The sequence below is a fragment of the Schistocerca americana genome, chromosome 2 (assembly GCF_021461395.2).
Source record: "Schistocerca americana isolate TAMUIC-IGC-003095 chromosome 2, iqSchAmer2.1, whole genome shotgun sequence".
Lineage (NCBI taxonomy): Eukaryota > Metazoa > Arthropoda > Insecta > Orthoptera > Acrididae > Schistocerca > Schistocerca americana.
Genome location: NC_060120.1, coordinates 199,406,513 through 199,421,813, shown reverse-complemented (window position 1 = coordinate 199,421,813; position 15,301 = coordinate 199,406,513). Strand labels below are relative to the sequence as shown.

General features: G+C 42.4%; 1 pseudogene; it reads right to left on the bottom strand.

Annotated features, from left to right (window-relative positions):
* Positions 1-8,298: 8,298 nt before the first annotated feature.
* Positions 8,299-8,416, bottom strand: LOC124597749 (annotated as a pseudogene).
* Between the last annotated feature and the right edge of the window lie 6,885 nt (positions 8,417-15,301).

Genomic DNA, 15,301 nt, shown 5'->3' with positions numbered 1-15,301 from the left:
GAATCAAAATGGTAGCATTAATGTTCATATTAATAACATCGAAATGTGTATTTCTCGTATACTAATGAAGTACGTTCATCGTTTCAGTATCAGAGTAATCCAACTAACAAAAACATTGAATGGGTGCGTATCAATCACTTAAAAGATGCAATAACTTTTGAGTAGCCAGAAAGAGATTTTCACTCTGCAGCGGAGTGTGCGCTGATATAAAACTTCCTGGCAGATTAAAACTCTGTGCCAGACCGAGACTCGAACTCAGGACCTTTGCCTTTCGCGGGCAAGTGCTCTACCAGCTGAGCTACCGAAGCACGACTCAGGCCCCCTCCTCACAGCTTTACTTCTGCCAGTGCCTCGTCTCCTACCTTCCAAACTTTATAGAAGCTCTCCTGCTCTTTCTAACTATGTCTAAATGCAGATGAGTAATGATGGTAAGTTCATGAACGTGAATATGGGCGGCTGTAGAAGAGCTTCTGTAAAGTTTGGAAGGTAGGAGACGAGGTACTGGCAGATGTAAAGCTGTGAGGACGGGGCGTGAGTCGTGCTTGGGAAGCTCAGATGGCACACCTCTTCCCAATTCTTTTTTTTATGAGGTTGAACAAACAACGTAAACAACACAGCAACGAGACGACAGTCATCGAAAATTCGCAGCGGTTTATAGTATGGAGCATCCTTTGTCGTAACGGGACGACTTCCTATTATTCTGTTTATGTAGCCAAAGAGGAACGCCTTTCCTTCTATCCATTTGTATAAAATAAAATAAAAAAAGCAGAAAAACAAACCTTCCAAAATTCTTTTTCCTTTTTTTCAATAATAATAATAATAATAATAATAATAATACATAAAGTAGGCATTAAAAAAAAAAGATGGTAGATCACTTGCCCGCGAAAGGCAAAGGTCCTGAGTTCGAGTCTCGGTCCTGCACACAGCTTTAAAATGCCAGGAAGTTTCAACTTTTGAGTAATTCTTTTCAAATTTTTTGTGACTCTACATGGCATCAAACTCTCTGAATCAGTTACATTAAAATACCCAATTTCATTGTCTTCATCCATCTCTCTTGGACTAATTACTGCAGCCGCCCATATTCACGTTCCTCTTAAGTACCACGAACTTACCATCATTACTCATCTGCATTTAGACATAGTTAGAAAGAGCAAAATGATAAAGTTTCACTGGGGTTCAAGAACCGCGACGTACTTAAATGTATTCTGAGTATTTAATGCGCCACTTCCTGTTGCGCGTTTCCACCTTGAACAAAAAGTAGCCAAGCGTTCACGTAATTTACGAATAATATCGTTCACATTAAGTTATTATATGTCCGCTTGGGTACACTCTGTTGCGTAAGACTACATTCGTTGTATTGTAGAGAAGGCTTGTGTAACGGCTTTGCAGTTGCATAAGCGTTACGGTCCCTTATGTGAGCGGAAACCGTCATCCAAGTGAGAATGTCGAACTATTCGCTAAGAATCCGTGCAATGCCGCCACTCGTCAGTGGATTAGCCATTCGTAAATCCAAGAATTTTCGTTCCATGTTAAGTCTGAAATAACTTTTTCAGAAACCATTGCAGATCTGTTTTCAAACTTCAATGTAACATTTGCATTTCAGCATGAAACACTGGGCTCCACTGGGTTCAAATGTTTCAAAATCAATGGGTTAAGGGAGTGGCTTTTAGGAGGATGGGCGTGGAGGAGGGGGGGGGGGGGGGGAGAGTAGAGATGAACGAATGAAACGGGTGGCAGGAGGAAGCGGAAGGGGGGGGAGGGAGGTGACCTCAGGGAGGTTTTTACTTGCACCTTCTGAAAGTTAGGGCACAGACTTTTTAAACATTACAAAATTCTGAGGTACTACCAGCACTAATAGGCTGCGACTTTACGAACCCGCAGATTTGTAACTGCCGAGAGCAGCTGGTAAACAGTAGCTCCACCAATATTACGAAGGTCACTGCAAATAAAAAAAGAAACGTTGGTTTCTCTAGACGTTTTTATTCAAGGCGGAGAAAGAAAATTTGCACTTATAAATCAATTATCCTCTGGCTGTAGGGATGGTTTTTAATTTCTTTATTGCATAATCGATTCCGGGCTCCCCGCCACATCTTCATATATATATTTGGCGCACCAGTAGGTATTTAAAGAGAAGCTCGTATTCGAATGCAACGTTCTATGAAAATTTCCTAGCAATCGGCGAAGACCTTCCGGAGACACACGGTTTTGAAAGAACGAATATTTACATTTTTATTTATACAGATTTACACACAACACCGTCCACTACTATGGAAAATCAACAAGAAAGCTTATTTTACAACATACTTTGACATCATAACTATTTTACTTCATAGTGAAATGCAAACATTTTTCATAGCTCTCCGCATGCTTCCCAATACCTTTTGCACACTTAGTGGCCACGAAGTTGTTGAACCAGTCACTCACTAACGCCGTCTTTCAGTTCGTCGTTATTTCCATAGTGCTTTGATGCCGAAGCAGAATGTGGACGAGCGTTATCGTGAAGAGGCACTATGGTGACGGATAACATTCTACGCCGTTGGTTTTGAACGGCGTGGTGGAGTCGGTGAAGAGCCTGACTGTAGGATATTGCATCTGCACCTACATCTGCTCTAGCCACAGGGTCCATGAGCAGCATTCTCTTTCGATCCTAAAACGCTTTGGCCATAATCATTTTTGTGCTCAGAATTTGTTTGGCACTGACTGGCGCTTTGTTCCTGGACTTAAAGGCGAAACACATGTCTAGTCTCCGCCACTAACAATGTGCTTCAGAAACTCGCTATCTTTGCCATATCGAGTTAGAAAAGTATGTGCAGCTCTCATTCATTGTTTGTTGTATTCATCTGTCAAAATTCGGAGGAGCCCACCTGTCACACACTTTTCTATAGCCGACATTACTAACAATTTGATAAAGAACTGATGGTGAAATTTGAGGAAAGCACCAGCTCAGTCAACAGTGAAACGTCTATCCTGTTGAAATTTATCTTAATCATTGATTTGTGTTCGTCAGTAAGAAAAGAAGGTCGATGTCACTGATCTTCTCTGTAAATATTCTTCGTTCACCATTAAACATGATCAATCATTTTCTAACTGAAGCTTCATTCACCACATTTCAATAAACTTAGGTTATCTGTCTGCAAATTCCGTAGTGCATACTCTTCTTTTGCACTCAGAAACCGTGTTACACTACGAACATCATATTTGGCGGGATAGTTCATTGTGTCACTAATTTTAAAATTGCGCAAATAGACAGTGAACGACGGCTCAAGTTCGCTATTAGCGCCATGCTGACGACAACAATTACGAAGTTACGTGACACGGCAACGCTGGTGGAGGGAGAATTAGAGGGCTCGTTTGATCAAATCGTTCTCTGCGTTTAGAATGACACTCGTGTACGACCAGGGTTTGGTTGTTAGCTGTTCACGGGATATAACGCCGTCTCCTTGGTTTGGTGGCGGTTTCGACACTGTCCCGCCGTGACGATGGATCCGATACTTTACACAGAATAGTGCCGAAATAAAATCGCCAACCCTTTCCCTGTCGCCCTCTAGTGCATCCCTTATCGAGGTACATCCACATGCAAGTCACATCATAAACGTGGCTGCAGTGTACCTTCTCGACATCCATCCCCAGCCCCCTCAAGGAGGCCACTTCTTGCAAATAGCTGATCATTTCTCTGTGGTCAGGGTGACGGGCTGCTGATGCTACCTTCAGTCCCACCATAGCCGTTGCAGTAGACTCTGAAGAACACGTTCATAATATACTGTAGGTATGTTCATCAATGGCCGCAAATGCTTCAGTCGAAAAAGAAAGAGAAATTTCAAGGTCGACAAGATGTTCCCTTCGGGTATGCGGATGTTCTCATACGTTATGCAGTGTAGCACAGTGCAACATGTAGTCGGAGAGTTAAGTATCCTACAGTCCATCTGGCATGGCTGTACAATAATGTGGCAAATTGTAGAGACGGAGACTGCCTTGTTTCAATCCTAGGCTGTTAAAAGTCGATTCTACCGACAAACCTGATGTAAAGTAGGGAGGTATCACAAATCCATTTAGTCGAATGCCTGCTCTGAGCTACACTTGACCCAAACAACACAAGCAATGTAGCTTTCAAAACACATTTCGTTCAACTTTAAGTACGTTAGTCAACGGAGAATGTATGAAAGTAATATCACAGTGTAACGTAATATACAGTCGCGATACTCACTTCTGTAAAAATTGTTACCGCCTGACAGTCTGCGGCCCCAAGTGGCGAGAAAACAGCTGTAAAATTAAAGTGTTTTTAATTTTTTTAGTTAATTAGCGAAATAATTATTACATTCCAAGCGTTAGAAAATTATCAGTATGCTCCTTGACACGTAAAAACTTTGGAGGGAGCCTAAGGTTCCGCACAGTCTTACACTTCACTCTGCTTTCTAATACATAAATATTTTTATAAATGTACTTGCTTTTGCTTTAAACGCGAATGTGTCGAAGATCGTTGCTATTTGTGGCTCAGATGCAGCAACAAATGTGGAACTGGTTTCTTCCGTGTTGCGAAACAGTATACCGTATTGCTTTTGCTCTTTCATTTTATCACTTCCGTGTGGTTTTTTCTTCAGCAACAGTTGTGGTAGTTTATATGCTACGTTAAATAATGTAGGTACTCTTTCCATACATGTTTCCAATATTCCATATTCACTGATTTGACTGGAAGAAAACTTTCACGTTTTTTAGGAGATAAGCGACACTTTTCTACAAAAGATCGGGTCTGCTGTTTACTAACAATTTTTTTTTCTTCTTGAAGAACACAACATGTTCTTGTAAATATCTGCAGGTTACAAGAAAATAATAAACTTCTGTAATGTAGCGGAACACACTTCCTAGGGACCGTTAGGAAACGTAAAAAAGACAAATTAGATTTCTTCTTTTTGTTGTTTCTGTAATTTATTGCACTACAAACGCTCCTGTTTGTAAAAACCATTCTACAGATCAATATACATACAACTACGATTCACTTTTGCTTGCATAAGATCTCGCCGAACTCAAGAATATAAATATTCCTGGCCGCTTGGCGCGCTGCAGTCGCATGGGTAACAAAGACGAGACCGAGTGTCGTAACTGTTACGTTACACTGTGGTAATACGATAAATATAATAGCATTATTGGCCCAGTGTATGAGTTGAACATTTCTTGTGAATAATTCTTTGGGTGCCTTAGATGCACCAACTGGATGGCATTTAATATAAAATTATGTTTTAAAGTATCTTAAAAATTTTAGTGAATATCTGTCAATCGTCAGAGAGTTTTGTGAAGTTCCCGTCAAATATAGTTCTCGGTGACACGACACGTTCTCAGATGTAACGAATCAGTTATATCAAAACTGGCAACTTTTAGAACGTTGCCCCCTCTTGGACAAACTTGTGCGAGTGGTCATTGCATTGTGATGAACATGCGCTAGTCCTTGACCTACATACAAGTCTTTCTGAAGACTATTCAGCATCCGTAATGTTTGCTCGTGACACAGTCCTTGGTTAAAAATGGCCCAAAATGAACATGGCTAACGCTGAAATTGTGTACAACTTTTTCACTTCGATTACATGACTACTCAATCTTAACACATATTGTATTGTTTGAAAGAAATAATAAGCATCTACTGCTACCAGAAGTTGACGCATATAAGTTGTGCCCAAATGAAAAGGAGACTACAATTACAGGTAAAGAAAATTTAGTAACATTGTTATAGAGTTCATGAGGAACAATACAACTATACATAATTGCGATAGCCATCCAGACGGATCCACTTTTCCACGGCGTCCTGCACTTGAAACTCTGACCTTTCAGCGACTGTTTTAAGACGCCGATGCTATGTGAGTCACATGCGACCAGGCTGAAAGGAGGATGTTCCAGGATCTCCCATCGATATTTTTTTATGAGCTCGAGAGTCGTCTTGGTGACACATTATAACGCTGACACCACCGAAATATTGTGCACCATGCGAGACACTACTCTCCGTGCACTTCTTCCATCTCACGATAAATTTGCGAATCATACTCCCCTTCTGCGCGAAGAAACTGTATAATAGCTCTTTGTGCTGATCGTGAGGTATCCATCATGTAACGAACTGCGGAAACAGAAATGAGGAAATCGCTGCAAAGCCGTTACCTCCGCTGTGCAACCGGAAATACCACCACGTCATGTCTTCGTAAAAATGTTCACGTACTGGGACTACATACAACGCCGCTACAGCGTTCTCTTTTCAATAGGGCATGCCTTATACTAGACGTAACAGAACGTCGTAGTTGTTTAGGTGAATTACGTAAAAGGAAACTCACACCGAAAAACTGATGAAATAGTTCTTTTCGATCAGTTTCAAATTTTGTTGAGTTACAGACCAAATTTCTAGTTCATTTTGAATTTCACATAATAACAATTTTTATGAGGCGATGTAGGTAAACTCAATAACCATTCAGAAGCAAGCATGTAAAAATCGACATGTCGACATTTTGGAAGGGGTTTCAAAAATGTATTCAAATTATTGTACAGGGTTATTACAAATGATTGAAGCGATTTCACAGCTCTACAATAACTTTATTATTTGAGATATTTTCACAATGCCTTGCACACACATACAAAAACTCAAGAAGTTTTTTTAGGCATTCAAAAATGTTCGATATGTGCCTCTTTAGTGATTCGGCAGACATCAAGCCGATAATCAAGTTCCTCCCACACTCGGCGCAGCATGTCCCCATCAATGAGTTCGAAAGCATCGTTGATGCGAGCTCGCAGTTCTGGCACGTTTCTTGGTAGAGGAGGTTTAAACACTGAATCTTTCACATAACCCCACAGAAAGAAATCGCATGGGGTTAAGTCGGGAGAGCGTGGAGGCCATGACATGAATTGCTGATCATGATCTCCACCACGACCGATCCATTGGTTTTCCAATCTCCTGTTTAAGAAATGACGAACATCATGATGGAAGTGCAGTGGAGCACCATCCTGTTGAAAGATGAAGTCGGCGCTGTCGGTCTCCAGTTGTGACGTGAGCCAATTTTCCAGCATGTCCAGATACACGAGCCCTGTAACGTTTTTTTCGCAGAAGAAAAAGGGGCCGTAAACATTAAACCGTGAGATTGCACAAAACACGTTAACTTTTGGTGAATTGCGAATTTGCTGCATGAATGCGTGAGGATTCTCTACCGCCCAGATTCGCACATTGTGTCTGTTTACTTCAGCATTAAGAAAAAATGTTGCTTCATCAATGAAAACAAGTTTCGCACTGAACGCATCCTCTTCCATGAGCTGTTGCAACAGCGCCGAAAATTCAAAGCGTTTGACTTTGTCATCGGGTGTCAGGGCTTGTAACAATTGTAAACGGTAAGGCTTCTGCTTTAGCCTTTTCCGTAAGGTTTTCCAAACCGTCGGCTGTGGTATGTTTAGCTCCGTGCTTGCTTTATTCGTCGACTTCCGCGGGCTACGCGTGAAACTTGCCCGCACGCGTTCAACCGTTTCTTCGCTCACTGCAGGCCGACCCGTTGATTTCCCCTTACAGAGGCATCCAGAAGCTTTAAACTGCGCATACCATCGCCGAATGGAGTTAGCAGTTGGTGGATCTTTGTTGAACTACGTCCTGAAGTGTCGTTGCACTGTTATGACTGACTGATGTGAGTGCATTTCAAGCACGACATACGCTTTCTCGGCTCCTGTCGCCAGTTTGTCTCACTGCGCTCTCGAGCGCTCTGGCGGCAAAAACCTGAAGTGCGGCTTCAGCCGAACAAAACTTTATGAGTTTTTCTACGTATCTGTAGTGTGTCGTGACCATATGTCAATGAATGGGGCTACAGTGAATTTATGAAATAACTTCAATCATTTGTAATAGCCCTGTAGTTACCTCCCGGAGATAAAGTGCTATTCAATTTAAAGGCTTGTTGTGCCACAAAGTTGTATCTCGTTCATGTCAAGACACGCAGATAAATCAACGAAATTCCAATAACTGCATAGCTACGTACACCATTCCCAGGAAACAACGTAAAATGGCGTTATGCAGTGTAGAATACCGGTGAATTTTGGCGGAGACGCCTGGTCGTAACTTTAGAATAAAAGAACTAAGAAACTCCGTCCGAACAGGCCTTGGAAGGCCCGTTGGTACCGACCGGCCGCCGTGTCATCCTCAGCCCATAGGCGTCATTGGATGCCGATATGGAGGGGCATGTGGTCAGCATACCGCTCTCCCCTCCGTATGTCAGTTTACGAGACCGGAGCCGCTACTTCTCAATCAAGTGGCTCCTCAGTTTGCCTCACAAGGACTGAGTGCACGCCGCTTGCCAACAGCGCTCGGTAGAGCGGTTGGTCACCCACCCAAGTGCTAGCCCAGCCCGACAGTGCTTAACTTCGGTGATCTGACAGGAACCGATGTTACCACTGTGGCAAGGCCGTTGGCGTAACTTTAGAATAATCCATCAAAATATAATACGCGGGGCGCTCAGTAAGTTAAAAAAAAGTGTGTGAAATCTTATGGGACTTGACTGCTAAGGTCATCAGTCCCTAAGCTTACACACTACTTAACCTAAAGTATCCTAAGGACAAACACACACACCCATGCCCGAGGGTGGACTCGAACATCCGCCGGGACCAGCCGCACAGTCCATGACTGCAGCGCCCTAGATAACTCGGCTAATCCTGCGCGGCACTCAGTAAGTAATACAACATATTTAAGCAGGTTGGTGTTATACAGGATTCGAGTACATCACATTATTCCCCGCTCTTCTGGATACGATACCCTATTTTTCAACATATTTTTGCGTCATTTCGACAGTCTTATGCCGCCTTACAGAGAGGGTCTGTGTGTCCACATGGTACCACTCCCCTGATCGACGTCGAATCCAATGTCTTTGCTGCATCAAGAATTTCCCCATCATCTGTGTACTGCTTCCTGAAGACTGCATCCTTCATTGGGCCAAATAGATGGAAATCGGAAGGTGCAAGACCCTTCCTGGATGAGGAAGAACAGTCCAACGAAGTTTTGTGAGCTCCTCTCGGATGCGCAAACTTGTCATGGCGAAGGAGAAGTTCGTAGGCATTTTTGTGTCGTCGAACACTGTACAGTCGTTTCTTTAATTTCCTGAGGTTATCGCAATACACTTTAGAGTTGGGGTGTTGCATCATGAAGGAGAACATCAAACAGAATTATCCATTCAGAGTCACAGAAGACCATCGCCAAGACTTTATCAGCTGAGGGTGCGGCGCTGAACTTTTTATTCAGAGGAGAGGTAGTGTGGCGCCACTCCATGGATTGCCGTTTAGTTTCCGGTTCGAAATGATGAACCCATGTTTCATCGTCTGCTACGATGTTCGACGTAAAATTGTCTCGATCAGCCTCGTAACGCGCAAGCAGCTCCGCTTTACTGTTGGTCACACAGCTTTGAGTTCCTCAACTGTTGGAGGAATGTGTCAGCGCTATTAACAGAGATGTACAATTGTGCAGCGATACGTTTGAGTGCGGCCTGTAGATAATCTCGAATGAGAGTGTCCGCACGTTCCAACATTGCACGAATCTCAGCTGTGTGCGGCCGACCAGCATGCGGGACATTGGACAGGTTTGCGCGAAATTGCTGCGAAGGTGACAGACACCTCGCCCAATGACTCGCTATGCTTTTATTCACTGCCAAATCTCCGTAGGCACTCTGCAAACGTCTACGAATATCTGCGATGCTCTGGTCTTCCACCAAAAGAATCTCAATGACAGCTCTTTGCTTGGAACAGCGCCGCCACCTACCGTAACTTCATGAAACTATAGGGGCTGAAGCGGGAATCTTCCACGATGTCCCACAACAAATTCTACAATTTTTTCAATCGAAATTGGCCGAGAAAGAAAATGCGTTGCATTTCTTATTGACCACGCTTCGTAAATTCACTCCTTAAATTTGTGACGGTACTCGTGAAGGGGCTGAGTTAATCAGTTAGCACTCAGTCTTCTGGTTCTACAGCTTTCAAACCTACTTAGGGAGCCCAGTACAACAATGTGACAACGCTATAAGCAGCGTAAAAAATGAAATGACTCTATTGTTGGCCTGTTGACCCCGTCTGGTACTGAGCTGTGTGATGCGAATCTTTCTGTTTTATACCACTTCGGCGACTTCCGCGTCTTTGTGATGAAAGTGAAATGAAATGATTAGGACAATATAAACACTCACTGCCCGAGTGAAGAAAATCTCCAGTAAGGCCGAGAATCGAAACGGCGACCTAGATGCGGCGACGCTAATCACTTTTTTTTTTTTTTTTTTTTTTTTTTTTTTTTTTTTTTTTTTTTTGCTACATTGGAGTGCAAAACGTAAAGGAGAATGTAAATTTCGCATTTCACGATGAAACTGGACAATACATAGAAAGAAATGCTACAATAATATAGGACAGAAAGTACGCAATGATGCAGCCAAAAACGACACTTTTATTCAAAGACAATAATTCAAAAGTTCAAATGTGTGTGAAATCTTATGGGACTTAACTGCTAAGGTCATTAGTCCCTAACCTTACACACTACTTAACCTAAATTATCCTAATGACAAACACACACACCCATGCCCGAGGGAGGACTCGAACCTCCGCCGGGACCAGCCGCACAGTCCATGACTGCAGCGCCCCAGACCGCTCGGCTAATCCCGCGCGCCAAGACAATAATTACACTTACGCCATCGCGGTTGATGAGTCCCGTACACATTACAAAAGACAGCACGTGGTTCGCACTGAGGTAGACGATCACTACGGACGACAATGCGTGCTCTGCAAAGTGCTCCCATGCTGGCTACAAAGTTGGTAAGGAATTGTTGTGGTGGGGCGTTCCATTTCTCTACCAGCACGATTGACAAGTGTTCAAAAAATGGTTCAAATGGCTCTGAGCGCTACGGGACTTAACATCTGTGGTCATCAGTCCCTTAGAATTTAGAACTACTTAAACCTAACTAACCTAAGGACATCACACACATCCATGCCCGAGGCAGGATTCGAACCTGCGACCGTTGCGGTCACGTGGTTTCAGACTCAAGCGCCTAGAACCGCACGGCCACACCGGCCGGCGATTGGCAAGTGTTGGGTGATCGTTTGTGCATGCGGACTTGCTCTAATACGTTTCACCAATGTGCTCGATGGGATTTACGTCAGTGGAACAGGCGGGCCAATCCATTCGCCGAATGTCCACTCGATACAAGAGCTCCTCGACCTGCTCTGTTCGACGCGGTCGCAGTGTCATCCATAAACATGAAGTCGGTGTCGAATGCACACCTTATATGACGCACATAGGTAATGAATACAGTGTCACAATATCATTGACTTGTGAGTGTACCGTGTTCAAAGATTTAGAGATCAGAAACGCCCTTGCAACATTATGCCTCCTGAAACTAAAATTCGGACCACCAAAACGATCATGTTCGACAGTGTTTGTGGGTGTATTACGCCTTCCCACCTATTGCCATTATTGTAAGTCCAGCGTTGTTGGACATGATGTAAGCTAATAGCCTATTATCCCAGCGTCAGTTAGTTAGTTACATCATCCGTAGGCCATTTTAACGAGTATATTTTATCGAAATGATGCGGAATGAGTCAGTTTATAGGGTATGTATAAATGATTAGTGTTAACATTAATGAACAAATGATTTGTTTAGCCCTGCTCAAGCAATTACTCTAAAAAAAGTTTTTTTCTGGCTAACAGTTTTTGAATATAGATTCGTCAAAGGAATTGAATGAGTTATCCAGGAGAAATGATTTTAAGTTAGAGTTAAAACTTGCTTTGCTGTCTGTCCGACTTTTCAAATTATTCGGAAAGTGATAAAAATTTTTGTTGCTGCATATTGAACTCTTTTCTGAACCACTGACAGCTTTGAATATGGGTAACGGAGGTCGTTTTTCCCTCACCTGTTGTACGTCTGGACACAACTGTTCTTCTCAAATTGTGACACAATATTTATGACGAATTTCATTAGCAAATATATGTGTTGTGACAGTGTAGTTAAACATCTTAGCTCCTTGAAGATGTAACTATTTCACGTTCGTGGGTGAACACATATTATTCTCAGTGCTCACTCTTGTGCAATTAATACTTTCTGTAACTGGTCATTTACCTCAGAAAATTACTCCATGAACATTATTGAGTGGAATGTGCAAATATCAGGAGGTTAATTCGTTTTTTATTCAGAACTAGCAGTTACGCGAACAGGAAAAGTAATTGAACTTAATTGTTTGAGAACCTTAGTAATGGGCTCCTTCCAGTTAGTTTTAATCAATCTGTACCTCCAAAAATTTGGAGCACTCTACCCTTTTTATTGATTTCTGTTTATGCGCTGCATCAGTTGTTGCTATGACTGTATTTTTTGTACAGAGCATAAAAATAGAGTCGTTTTGCAAAATTTAGGGAGCGACCGTTTTCCGAGAACCAATTATTAATTCCTCTCAAAGAAACACTTAATAATTCAGTAATTTCAGGGAACCACTTAATAATTAACGATGTCTTCTGTTGCTTTCTCTCTAATGCGATTTATTATAACACTAGTAATGGCTGCAAAAAGCAGCAATTCCACTTGTTGAATGTTAAATGAAAGCTCATTCACATATAATACGAATATAAGTGGAACCAAAATTGAACCCTGTGGGCTCACTTTCATGATTTCTCGGCAGGCACTAGAATTTTCTACCGATGTGACATTGTCTGAAATATTAAGCACAACTTTTTACATGTTGGTTGTTAAGTATGATTTAAAGCAGCTATGTGTAAAGCCATCAGTTCCATAAAGCATGGATTTTCTATGAGTGTTTGATGATGTAGGCACTCTAACGTCTTAAAACGTCGCAGAAAGTACCAAATGGTGATACTATATTATTAATAGCTTGTAATATTTAACGAATGAATGTATCAATAACATTCTCTATGTAGAAATCCTTCTAAGTAAATAGTTTGCTATTTAAACGTGAGGCTACTTTTGAGTACATTACTTTCTCAAATACTTTGGAAAAAAAATGTCAGTTGGGAAATTAAATGATAATTATTTAAGAATTTCATGTCATCTTTCTTCTGAAGATCTTTATGCTAAAAATCTACGTGCTGAAGGTCAGTACTCAAAATGATTTTTTCATTACTCTGAAGACAATTATTTACGATGCTATTAAGCGCACTAATAGGAAGCAGCCTGCAGAAGTTATGTGCCCATACGGTCTGTTTACTTCCGCAGTTACTTTAGTCGTGGCTAACTATGTTAATAGTACTAATAGCACGTACAAAGGCAACAAGCCATGAATGACACACCACCGGAAAGCCCTGCTAATCAGTAGTTAAGTGTGAATGAACCCACGTGTCTCGTTGTGCTTAATCAGTATGGTAATGGACGGAGATTGAAATGAAAATACTTGTACATACGAGTCCATTCTAAATTTTTAACCGGGGTCGGATAGCAAAGTATTAACCGAAGTAATGAACAAAGTCATGGCCCAGCAAATGCCACTATTTTAGTAGATGTGAAGAAACAATCTTGCTATAATGTTTTTATAGCCACTGAGGAAAAGTATTATTACTCAGGTCAGTTTTTAATTGTACTATGGAAATCACCACTCTGAGTCCGAAGAAGGAAGGAATGTTGCAGTTAAAGGTCTTACCAGCGGCTGATACTGAGAGTTAAATCAGTTGGGAGGGCATAGGGAATGAAGTCGGTAGAGCCCTTTACAGAGAAACCCCGCAGCCTGATGTGATTTAGGTGAACCAGGAAGAAACTAAATCAGGATAGCTGGAGTTGAAGCTCAATGGTCCTGAAAGCCATTTCGGTGTGTTCAACTAGAATGGTAGCTTTCTGAGACCGGACGCTGGTCATCTGTGTCTCTCTACAAGGCGCGTGTCAGTTATGAGTTCCTCATTCACTTGTACACCGACACAAACATTTCATTCTACAGTTGGTGGCACTCTGTACGATTACATTGACATTAAAACTGTGTCTCGACTCAGATCCAGACGGGTTTGTTCCTTGCTTTTTTTTTACTTAGTTAGACACACGAATATTTCTCGCAGTGTGACATAAGGCTTCAGGAAATTGTGTATTTACACTGAACGATTCTTGTCAATGTTACTGTCTCGTTTACAGGAATTTTCGTTGAAATTGGAAACGAAACTATAGAGCAATGACTGTGTGAGTGCCATTTGCTTGTGAGTTTTAAAATTTTCCCAGCTAACTGAATGTTCAAACAAATTTTGAACTTGCAGTGGTCGTCGTTCAACACATTCTGGAAATTTCAACTGGGCACCTGGCCGTCATCCTCTAATGAGCTATCAGCTTCCAGTGGCTAACCGGAGGATGAACGGCAGGTGCCCAGTTGGAATATCGTAGGGTATATCGAATGACGACTGGTTGCAAGCACGAAATTTCTTTGACCTGCCATTTGCTTTTGCAGCACGGCACAAATAAGTTTCTCCAGCAGTCTGGTAGACCAGTAGCGCTTTCCAGGTCTGGACCAACTAGCTACTCAACATGTCCACTCAGCGGGACACTTCACGGTGCTACTCAAGCTGCCTCGGCTCCTTTTATGCAGAAAGCTTCCATCATCAACTGTCGCCGGTTGTCTGAGCTTGTATGGTGAACGTCTATGGTTTTTCTTGCCAACGTTCGTAGGATCTAACTAGAACGAGGTGTGACTTCTCGTCTATGAGGCACAGGTGTCTGTGGGCTTGGCTGGAGGCGTCGTGGTGACTCAACTGCTACTCTCGTGGGGGAAGCCACACAGGTTGCCTTCAACCTATGCGTCAAAGTGGCAGGTTTTCCTGTTGTAAGCATGGCAACAACTGCAGGGAGTTGCGCGACCTCCTGCATTCGGAGACGATTTCTGGATTGCCGATTCGCCAGAACGCTGCGACAGAAAAACTGACTGCTGTCGACAGTCCGAAAACTTGGCAGTACGTCCCGATGGCAGAAGTGCAGGCAATTTAGATGTCGTTCCACACTGAGTAATAATGTCATCTGAGCAATGTACCGTTCTTTCCATTCTAGGAAACAACGGTACGAGATGCCGAACCGAGACTTTAGGTGTCAGCGCACGACGTGTGAACAATGTAAACACGTGGCAAAATTGCAACTCCAAGAAGGAGAGAAACTAACGAAATTTTACTTGCTGTGCTTGTACGGTATAGTAAGAAGAATAAACCATAAAATATTTACATGATTTGCGGGTCGCCTACACAGAATACGAAATTTAACATTTCCCGACGTCTGTGGTTCTAACGTATCTGGACACAAAGTCGAAGTGAGCTTGGATGACATACACGGATAGGGTCCTAAGTCACTCCATGATGATGCAATTC